Source organism: Sinohyriopsis cumingii, chromosome 14 (genome assembly GCF_028554795.1).
Source record: "Sinohyriopsis cumingii isolate HCF-2022 chromosome 14, ASM2855479v2, whole genome shotgun sequence".
NCBI classification, from domain to species: domain Eukaryota; kingdom Metazoa; phylum Mollusca; class Bivalvia; order Unionida; family Unionidae; genus Sinohyriopsis; species Sinohyriopsis cumingii.
This window is the reverse complement of record NC_142974.1, coordinates 62,561,137-62,573,964: the sequence shown is the minus strand read 5'-3', so window position 1 is coordinate 62,573,964 and position 12,828 is coordinate 62,561,137.

Genomic DNA, 12,828 nt, shown 5'->3' with positions numbered 1-12,828 from the left:
GACATACATTTGTTGCTCTTCAGGCAAACCACAAAGTAGGCATACAACAAGGAAATCCAATGGTATTTGACTCATTTGGAGGTTCTGAAATTGCATTGAGGATAAACGGACATCAAGAACCTTCTGAAGAAATATTGGTGGATTTGGAACACAATCATGTTGCACGTGCATACTATCGATTAATGTTGTATAAGGAACGTTTTCAAAACGTAGACACTGGTTTGCAAATATCTCAGCGCGATTTCACAACACTGTATCCGATCTAACGCTTTTCGTTGGAATATTTGGATTTATTCAGACAATCTGTCGTTGATGTACACTTCCGAGCTCGTGTAGCTCGAATACAAGCAACAGCAGCTGGTCCACCGGCTCTTCCTGGTGGTGCTAGATCAATCGCGGTCATACTCAGTGACAAAGCAATGTTGCTTGAAGGTGTTGGTGGTCGAATGAGAGTCATTGATGCACCAGTACAAAACATGTAACCGTGGAGCGATTTAAAAACACAACAATGATCATAAAATGTCATCATGCCATCATGACTCCTGGTCAGATTAAAAAGCTACAAACCGCATCAGAAACAAAACAGCAACCACAATAATGCCAAAGCACAACCAAATTACAGGCGGTGAAAACAAACAAATCCAAACATGGAATACGACTTGAACTTTTCCTCTGTGGCATCAAAGATATTGCTAAGACAGGCGGTATATTTACACTTCTCGCGGAAATATCAGCACTGATATCCACTGTAGCCCCAGCCATTGCAAAGCGGCCGCTTTGAGTTCTGTTGGAACCGGTGCTGGATTGGCATTAAAAAAAAGCAACGGGAAAGGGCTTAAGACTTCCGGTAACTCATCGAGGACAAGGTCTGAGACTTCCAGGAACACTTCATTGATTTCACCGTTGTCGAATTTAGATTTACTTGATGCTGCTTTTTATGAGCGACCAGTTACCAAAACAACCAAACAACACCGAAACTGGTATTATTAAGCTCAATAATTCCACCGGGGTTGGGATTCATTGGGTAGCATAGACAATTGATCCGGTGGAATTGTTTATTTTGATTCGTATGGGTTTGTTCCACTGCAGGAATTTGTGCACTATGTCTCTGCGTACAAAGTCGGGCACAGAGTGCCAATCTGGTACTCAACGGTACCATCACCAACATTAACCGATTCACCAATATGTGGCCGTGAAGCAATTGCTGTACTTGACGCTGTATTAAAGATGCCATCGTTGCCACCTTACAAGGTTGTATATAATTATACAAATCAACAGTTTGAGAAATCAATGATTTAGATCAAGGGATAAGAACATAATGGTAGTTATTTACGGAAGGTCCCGCGGCGATACTACTAAGAGCGAAAAAAAATTCGACAAAATATATATGTCAAATTACGCGACTAAAGACAAATTCGCTGATATTATGAACCTCTCTGGAGTTGACCAAGATGAAGTTGTTGTTTTTCAGGATAAAAACGGCGTTTCAAAAACGAGTAAAATCAAATAGAATGATATAATTCGTGGAGTTCTCGTTGCTACCAGGGATAACATTCCATTATTTGCTGACGGCGGTCGAATCAGAGACTCAAGTATATTCATATCGCAAATTAAAAATGAAATTGCAAGAAGTGTTGCTAATCGTTTGAAGAATAATTGTGACACAATGACAAGTGAACTCAGCATGAACGGAAATAAAATACTTAGATAACGTAGATGGTAAATTATCCATGTTGCGGGCCGAATATGATGTTCACGTAAATATGTTCATGAACACCCATATAAATTTTCAAAAACTCATTAAAATCGCAGACGATTTATTTGATACTCCGTTGAACGCTGACGTGAAACTCTCTGATATCAAGACGAATATTGAAATGATTAAAAAACACTAAAAGGTATCATAAGTGGAATTCCTGATATCGTGAACAAAACTAATCTGATTAAAATTCCTCACAAACAGATAACCAATATAGTATACACAGTGTCATCAGGATTCTCAACATGGTCACATCTAAATAATGCTATCAAACATACCGCGAAAGTTACTGGTGTGTACTGACTACTGTCTGTGTTCACCATTGCAAAATTTAGTATATACACCACATACCCTTGGCGTCATTCAACTGATAAGTTTTTCGGAGTTGTGTCTATTGTGTTTAATAGCGGAGACGAAAAAACATTGATACTGGAAGCAGCTGATAAGAAATTAACCGCAGCATCTCACATCTCACTGGTGGTGTTTGGAATTTGTTGCTGAAACACATCAAATGAAACTGTAAAATATAATGGGCATTTCAATCGACGTTCAAAAATTTAGATATGACCAAGTACGTGAATGACAAACAACGCTAAAAACCATAATTGACAAGTATACAACGAAAGTATAAACAAATACTGAAGACGCGCTGTTCACATTGATGTTATTGTGTACTCATTATATGCACTCACTGCTAGTACCGGTGTTGTATTATCAACGCTAACATCAGTGACAGCAGCTGCAGCTGTGACAATATGTGTTTCATCATCGGCAACCATCGCTGGGGTTTTTAATATTATCGCGAAAAATATATCCACGTGCATGAGCACAAAATTGCATGATTATGTTGTTAAATTACACACGGTAACAACAGCGTATGCTAAACTGTCGTGTCTGAAATCAAGCTTTAACGATATGATATATATCCGATTTTGAATTTGTTGTGATGCTTAAGATATACAATGAAGTCATCGATTTGGAAAATTGAAATTTAAATAAAGACAGAACTACATCATCATATAACGACAAAAACAACCCCAATGAAAACCACGATGATAACAGTAAACTCCATTAACCCTGAGTTCAATATTAATTTTTCCAACCGCGATTCCAGTAGCGGAGATAGCTCTGGCTCAGTTGCGATTATACTACAGTTGGCCCAATATTAAATTAGGCAATAGCTTATGATTCCTATGCATCTATACGTTTGATCTTCATTCTCTAGTTTTGTTGAACAAATGCCAGATGAATGCGGATGTAATAATTATTTGGCACAAGAGTCAAAGTGATAGAAGTAATATTTTCATTTTTATTAAACTATGCAAATTATATTGTGTTTAACTGAAATAGCCATAGCAAACACTTCTGATACATTGCACACATCTAGAAACTTACCATAGCCTGGACACTGAAGTGCAGTAGTGATGCATCTCTTAAATACATTTCTTAAGCAACGGTGTTTAAATTGAATGTATATTTGAAAACGTTGATTCATATGAGTTTCAATTAAGCACTCAAAGAAGTAAATGCAAGGCCATAAGAGCGTGCTTGCATTCCCTTTCATTAATATCATATATAATCATTCACATGGCAGAATAGTTTTATTTGCATCCTCCCACGCTTATGATACCCGATGTTATGACCTGTCATCACAGCTGTTTATTGGCTTGCAAATGTAATGGTTACCATCCTTGCAATGTTTTATACATACATCTGTAAACTTTTATCACAGCAATTTATTGTAGTTTCTCGATATGATGAATTGGAAAATAACCATGATATCTATTGTCTACGACTTTGGATTTAAACTTGCTGTCCTCGAGTAATCGTATCTCCTATACACCATCTTTGCTTCGTGTTTAGTAATGAGTAAAGAAAACAAATAAGACTAAACAAGATGTGTAGAGCAGTTAATGTATTTGTTGGATTTATTCCTTACACACATGGGTCTTTACAAGATGTCCACGTGTTTTCTAACTCTCGTTAGATCCATTATAAAACAGAAATTACTAAATATTTTCTTTTCTACAAGCAAAAAAAATGTATGCATCTTAGGTAATTTTAAAAGATTAATCCACTTACAAACAAAGAATAGTCTAATATCAACAGATCAATAGTTTGGTAAATAGCTAAATGTCAAATCCTTCTTTCCCTGTATAATTTTTCTATACATTTTACACTAAGACCAAATAGAGAAAAGCATACATGCACGCAATGTCAATACACTTTTGGTTTTCATAAAATGAATAATATCGCACGTGAAATATAAACTTGCATAAACTAGTAAACATACATTGCCTTAGTTTCCTAAATATCTAATATCAATAATCAATATTAAATGCAATTCATGTTCATGAAGATGTTGTTTCTTTTCATTGTCGTTCAGGTAGCCTTCACACATAAAAGATTAATAATATATGTGATCAAACATAATACATTTTTTATTTGCGTAATATTGAAATCAAAACACATGGAGCTTGTACATTAAACAAGTAAATTATATCATGGAATAGGCTTATGTCATTAACACTTATGCTAACTTTGAAAATAATGTTCAGTCAGCTTCATATTATGTCATTTTAACTGAGACTTAATAATGGTTATAAATGATCCTTCCTTTCCATATACGTTTACAAACGAGGATTGAAGCTAAATTACTTCCAGATATATTAAACATGACTTTAACAAATATATCTTCCTTACAAGAGCTGTTTCTAGTAGAATGTGCTAAATCATAATATTATATTTTTATCGGAATGTCTCTCTACATTAGTTATGGTGCCGGACAGAAGAACAGAATGGAGCTAGTTTGAACGCCATTGGAAAATAATCCCGAACTGGTGACCAATGTGTCCCTGGATAAGGCACGTATTCAAAGTACCGTTCTCAATGAATGACAATCATGTTTGCAACGATGTACAGACAACCAAATCAAACCATAATCAAAATGTATTCTTCCAAACATAAACACATTAATTATAATGAACCTGGGTTAAATATTAAGTAAATAAATAAATCACATGCAATCTACTTCTCACAAATTAAGTAACTCAGTGTTTTCAAATCAAGCAAATTCAGACACGTCAACATGTATATAGGCTAAACAGTATCAATAATTGATATGGTCTTTATATATGATGTGATGCTTCCTAACCTCAATTATAATAGGTCTAATATGAACAAACTCCTTCAATCAACACTAATTCAATCTTTATCATATAAAGAGCTTCAAGTCGTGTTAGCGTGAGTTAATGCTAGGAAAGATGGGTCAAGATTAATGATTTTGTTTACAGTTTTGATTTGATTGGCGAAACAAATGGCCAACATAATACGTGTGTTTTAAGTGTATATACACTATGTACCTATGACTGTGTAGATCTGTGTTTTGCACCATCTGAGAAATATCAATGTAATAAGAAAAGAATGAAATCTCAAACCTTTAGATATTATTAATGTCTCGCACGCACTAGTCTATTATAGTATGAATGCACATTTAGGCTGTGTGTCCTTGGATTTTAATGTTGGAGGGAATCAGATGTACTGCTGTTAATTTCACAGCCAGTATTGTAAGACAGTTTCCCTCTAACTTAAAACGATTTAGCATCACCCTTTCTGACGTATCGTACGAAATGAATGAAATTACAAAACCACACTACCGCCGACAAACATGCCTTTTAACAATTCAAGCGCACTGAATGCCCTAGTCATTACCGCCAAGGGGATATTATAGGTTCATTGAGAAGGTTTTATTAAATTCGTTTTGCGTATGTCTTGTTATCAAAAATGATTTTGATTTTGTTATCAAAAATGGACATATTTACATGTCTTTATTTTACGGCTCTTACTATTCAGGCTATTTTCATTAACTGAAAAAGAAGTGGCACATATATAATGCCACAAAATAAGCAAATTAATTAGAACAATGGAAACGTGTCATATTTTCTAATTAAGTTGCTCAATGGTGTTAAGTCCTGAGTTATACAAGCAAAATGTTGTATTTAGAGCTACTAGTTAATTTAGCTAATATTGATTAACGAATGATAGTGTTCTGAAGCTGACTGACTATTCCTTTGAGGGGTACGTCAAATCATGTATACGAAAAATATGACATTCTCACCAACCCCTGACAGTACCCATATATCGTTCAGGGTTTACAGCATACTGCTTTATATCTTGATATTGAACCTGATGAAATCATTTCTTAAGATTTTTTTATTGTGGTTGTTTAATTTTTTGTGCATTTACTTGAACTTGTTTTGTGAAAATCTAAAGGGATTTATTACAATAGAGTGTAGCATGCAGATTGGAAGTGATCCAACTTAAATTTGTTTCGTCATTGAATTTCTTACTTATATTCAGAATCCAAACTGACCAACACATTTTAACGTCGTACTTATCCCGTTCCTGACTGATATTAAACTTTTGTAAATGGTGTGGGTATATTTGTATTAACATAGTCTGTTTCTCACTAGTATGCATCTTCTTGTAGGATTTTATATGTTCTCATATTTAAAGAAATTACAATAGATGCAGTTTGTATATGCTGTTTAATTTGTAATAATTGTTTTTTATTTATTGAAATATTTGTTTTTGACATTTAAGGTTTAATAAATACTCCTTTACTTGGATATTAAATAGTCATTCAATGACGCCAACACATTGCCATAACAGACTCGAGTCAGTTAGCCATGCAAAACGTATAATGATCATACTTTTGAACAATATACAAATTACAATTATTTTTTTTCGTGTGCTATTTTCTTATTTGTTATTCATTGTATATATTTGATCAAATAATATTGTACAAATATCGAAACACAGAGATGGTACTGACTTAATAATTACAATAGGCTACACTAATTGAATTACCCTTTTCTTTCGAAAGACAGTGCATTTCAATTACTTCGGCTTGTACCATTCACACTGAGATGTTTGCGAATCTTCTAATGAATTATAGGGCTCGCTCAAAATTTTGACCACCTTGAATTAACTTATGCTGAAACACTTAGTTATCACTAGGCTCTATATTTTCTTTCATGAATCTTGCCACCATTGAAGTGAGTTCTCATGTTATAGCTTTTGTTTTCCGGGGGTGAGATATAACTGTGGACCAACTGTTAAGGATGTCATAGCATGAGAGTCAGGCGATAGGTGCCGCTAAATGAGTCATGGGCTCAATTCAATTTTATTGAACGTCAGTGGTAATAAAGTAAACACAATAATATATCAGCGGTTTGATTTGATAGTTATATATAAGGCATTCTTCTTCTACATACGTGACTAGAGTTTCCGTCATTGACTTGATATATCCTGTGTCCAGACCAGTCCCGCATATTCTTCCGCAGACAAAGAAATGTGAATATACATTTACTATTTAATGCATATTTATACAAATAAGAAATGTATGTTTATATTAAAACATTTAAATATAATTGTAATCGCAATGCTTGTACGTATCGGGCTTGGTTAAAACTAATGGAACCTATAATATGTCACGATTAGAAAAACGGATCAGTTTGCAAATAGTACGAAAGTTATATACATCGGTCAAGCCAAGGATCAACATTGGCTGCTACTATCTATACATGAGCTTGGTTATCATCAATATAAGGGAGTAAATATTATATGACTCTGCTCGCACAGTATTATCAAAGTAGGTGAAATAGTTCAAGTTTTGATAATTTAGAGGTAGGACTCCTTAGAAGAAGCCAATCTCAAATCTCGTTAAAGCGAGGCTTTCAAGATTTTATTAGAGACATATTATTTTAGTCACAAATACCAAGTGTTAGTCAGTATTGATACTGAGGATAACTATACTGTAGCTGCAACATATAGTGAGGGACGCTGAATTCATAAACAGCGAGCCCGTGACTCGGGCCTGTTTTCAATATGATGTTCATCTTTCCTAATCGCTAATTCTGAGCACACAATGTTTAGTCTTCTATTGTATTCGTTCTTTATCGTTTTCCTTAAAAAGATACAATATATATCCTAAATTTTGAAAAGATACAATGCGTCAGTTATAACAAATAAACTATGATTATTTGATGAAGGCTGATACCCTCGCGAATAAGAAAGAACAGAAATATTTGGTCTTGAAATTTCGGTCGTGTAGAGCATGCCTCTATACCTTAGAAATGCATTTAGAATCTCCCCATGAGAAGAGCTTCTAAAGTTTTGTATTTTGATCTAAGTTTCCTTCTATTATTTTCACGATTTTGCTCCGTGATCGTCTCGAAGTGTGCAATATACACAAATCATTACTTAATGCATACTAGGAAACGTGCAATATCTGCTCAAATATAGGGACGGAAAGCCTTGCCATTCTTTTAGGAGCTATAACAACCTCTTCCTTCCCAAATTAAAATGAAAAAATCACTTGCATTTGCTGGCAATCATAAGCATGGTGGCTTTGGACTTAGAAATTTGATGCATTAGGAGTCTACGTATTGAAAATAAAATTTAGCAAGTATCTAAATTGCTATCAGAAATAAGTTCCATCCAAGTTAATCTATTTGGAAAATCCTTAAGTATAATGTTCGTGTCATATATGAATCCTTTGTCTTAATATGTAGATTAGGATGCATACTCTAATGCAGACTCAGATTAGAGATATTACAATTACAGACTTCAGAGAGAGTTACAATTATATGTAACAGTTTTGTGGAATGTGGCTGGGCTACTCTTCAAACTGAAGAATATCCCTTTACTAAAATTGTTTATAATGAGTGTCACCTAGTTGTCTAAATGAGCTGCGTCTGTCAGGAATGGGAGAAACAATATATAATTTATCTACAAAACGTCAGAAGACTAAAATCCATATTTAAAATAATGAACAGAGAGACAAAGTTCTAAATATTGTATTTTGGTATCAAATACTTTCCTTGAAAATATCAGAAGGAAAAGCGATTGTTTGGTAGCACAGTTGTTTACTTACCTTTCATTTTTTCCATGTTTCGGAGCTTATTATTGCTTGTCACTTCATATTTATTTTCTCTGTTTCTCTCGCATAATTTAGCAAGTGTATTAAACACACGCCAACCTAGTATTGGTGGACAAACATAGTATATCTCAACCTCGGGCGAATAGGTAACAAAAGGAATGAAAATCATGTCAAATGATCACTTCTAGTTAGACATAACGTAAAAGCAGTGGTTTTAGGTCTGCACATCACTATAGAGATACACATCTTCCTCAGTGCAATCGGTTTTGCTGACTTAGTAAACTTTTTTATAGTTTTGATACTTTCAGACAATGTTGGATTAATTCATCTATCTTCACGAACACAATCTATTTTCTTTACTCCGTTTTCAACAGGATCTATGTTGGTCTTTACATATCTCATTATCAGACTGCTAATTAGTTTACAAGGAATCAGTGCACATACGAGGACGTAACATAGACCAATACATAAGTTTACTTCTTCACAGTATTAATTTCACGACAAACATTTATGCATTATAATTTCCAACAAAATATATAAAAATATATTTATCTTAATGTCCTCATGTTCTTTGATATGCCGCATAACCCACGAATTACTATCACATAAATAGTTTAGAATATATACCTGACGATAACACTGTTTCAATATTCAGGTGAAACTCTGAAATGTATATTATCGAAAGACTGTTTCAAATATAATTAAATATTACGTCATATATGCACCATGTAGAAACCTAAACGCGATAACATTATGTTTTATAGTAAGCTGGTTGTCACGTATCGGAGTTTGCGCCACAAAATCCTAATCCCGACGTGGAACCTTCCAATTGAGATCTCTTAACGCCGTAGTGGTCTTTAGCTAAGACAGTGTTTTATTATCATACACACGTTACAAGAGTCTAATGTTTCATTTGTGTGTGAATATTAGTGCCCAGATTACCGTAGGAAAATGTAAAATAGTACTTATTATCTCAAACTCCAGAAAACCATCGCCTTTTTCTTTTTGTATAAAGAAACCCACAAAGGCAGTGACGTTAGAGACATGGATTTTTGAAAGTCCTTATGTTGGTTAACGCCTGGAACAGTAGCGTGTGCGATAAGAAAAAGGAGCAAAATGTATATGAGTTTTGCATAATGTGGCATCAATTAGAACGACAAATACGGGACATATTCATGCAAAATATTGTGAATGGATGACCAAGTGTATCGTATAAGTCATTATTTATCAGGTGATACATGCAGTTAGGTTGTACGACTTAAACTCTATACACAGCACCTATCCGACAGTATATTAATCTCGGACTTGAAGTAACACCGTGACATACCTTTCAAGATGTTGTAAGTGGTCTTCAAGTTGCTTAAAGAAGGAAACATTTCGCCTTTTCCTTTGCAGCATGGCGAATCTGATGCAATTTCGCCGCCTTTGAGCTTATTTAATTCTCTCTTTGGCTTTTGTGAGATTAAATTATGGTATTTTGTCGCTTTAAATATGGCTAAACGTTTGAGAAGCCTAACTTTTATAGATATTTACTACGTGCACATGCAATATATATATATATATATATATATATATATATATATATATATATATATATATATATATATATATATAGTGTTTCATGTGCCCTAGAAATACGTATTTCTTAAATTGAATTTTTGTATTGATTTATAAGGTCACAAACAAGTATTATTTTATGATGCCATATTTGTTGTGTAGGTTTTAAATGAATAGGCTTTTCTGGCGCAAAATTGATGGCCTTTATACTGTTCCAAGCGGTCAAGATTTAATATGCCTTCACAGTATTTCCTTATGGCATTTAGGGCATAAATGCACCTCGACATGTGTGTCAAATTAACATATTGGGTATCTTAAAAATGAACAATCCCCCACCAAAAAAATAAAAAGACACTGGGACTTTACCCAATCAAAGAAAGTGCTAATTGTGCGCCTTAAGAGATGCATATCAGTTATATGTATAGCACATTCATAATGTGTACACGTTTTGAAAAGATTTGAAGTGATTGTTAGCAAATTTCATCTCATATTTGTTGTGTAGGTTTTAAATGAATAGGCTTTTCTGGCGCAAAATTGATGGCCTTTATACTGTTCCAAGCGGTCAAGATTTAATATGCTTTCACAGTATTTCCTTATGGTATTTAGGGCATTTCGGGGATCGGTGATAAATACGCATTAGGACGTGCAATTATGGTAACTATAGGGTTTTTTGTGTGTCTAAAGTGAATATTTATTAGATCATGTGTATGCAGAGATTTAGAACGTCACATATGAATATGTTTCTGTGACCGCCACATTTGGTATTTAAAAATCAAACCTATATACCGGACCTATATTCAATATTCTTTTTGGACAAACATTTGTCAACATTTTCTCTCGACATACATCGGTTCTACACAAGAGATTAATTGATGTGGATATCAGGTAATCCGCTATCCCAGCAGATTACATGATGCCCACATCAATTATGCTCAATATTATTTATTTTATATAACAATCATTATTAATACCAATTAATTTTTATATTGTTATTGGTCCATGTGAAGCCAGGCACAGGTAGGCGCTGCATAATGACCATTCCATAATTAATAGTACAATAATGTGGATTATGCACTTTTTTGGTTCATTTTGTAAGATTTGCAAAACTTTTATGATAACAAAAATATACCACTCGAATTCATTCTTGACCAATGAAAGCATACCAAAATCAGTTAAAAGCGTCGGTGTGACGCCTGTCATGTTTAACAAAATATCATATGATATGCGTGATATTCTGGCATGCAGGCCAGAATCTAAGCCATACGGTTAAATTGATAATAGTCTAGAATAGTCAGAAAGCATACTGATCGCAAAATATATATCATATTAGCTGCCCACATCTTTTAAAACTAAATTTCTTGTCATCATCTTCAGATGTTATACCTGATTTAACTAAAGCAAAGTTAAATGTTTCTTTCATTGTAAATTCATCCTCGCCACAATAACAACTACTAAATGATCATATATACTTCTTTCATAGGGGGTGCGTGGCCTGGGCTTGACGTCCCGCTTGCCAAAGGAAAGTGAAGCGTCTCTCATAGCCTCTCCTTCCCAGGTGTAGTGATCGCCGCAGGACCACTGTCTCGCTCTGCGGGGCGGGAGGTTACTTGCATATGGCCTTTCCTACACTATTGTGTCCACAGCAGCACCTTCACGTGGTGCCTCCTGTTTTAACAGAGCCTGCTGTGTGGAGCGACCGAGTACCCGGCAGTATAACTGGGTGGGCAGACTGGGCTCATTAGCCTTGGCAGGCAACCAGTCTAAGAGAAGGGAAACTCTGACTCCAAACCCGGGCAGATGAAGCTCGTTAGCCTTGTCAGGTAGTTCATCTAGGAGAAGGAAACTCTGATTCAAAACCAACCAAGTCCCATCCATTGGATTATGGCTCCACTGCCTTGTGGATACCTTCAGGAGAAGGAAAGGCTACGGGAGTAAACCCAGACAGAAAATCAGGAGTGGAGCCCCTAAGGCGGCTGGGGGTCGGCTACGACCTCCTTCCGGCAGCTCCTGCATCCAAACTGGTGCCAAATGTCATGCTCAGCATTCCTTTGGACCCCACCTGCAAGGACGAGAGGGGGATCCTGACGTCTGGGCAGCCCAGGATCTCCATACTCCACGCCCAGGCTTGCGCCCTGGAGAGGACACTCCAGTCTCGCTACTGAGTGAGGAAACAACACGGAAGCTGACAGTTTACGGGTTATAAGTCCCACCCGACTGGCGTAGGGAAGGGGCGCTAGGGGTCAGCTTTGACGGTGGGAGGGATCATCGTGTCCCACTGGCCAACTATCGCCCGCCTCAAGCCGGGCAGCCCCCGGTCAATAAGGTGTTGACCAGCCATCGTCTGCCTGCTCCAGTGGGTATCTGGAGCTCAGTGTGTTATTCAGCATGACAAGCAGACGGTAATTCCACACCAGACAAAATAAACAAGAAACCAAAAAAGAAGACTCCAGCTCTTCGATTTGCAAGCTGGAATGTGCGCACGATGTGTACAGGCATCTCCGACGACCTCAGAGAAGTGGACGACACCAGAAAGACGGCCATCATCGATAGAGAACTCACCAGACTAAAT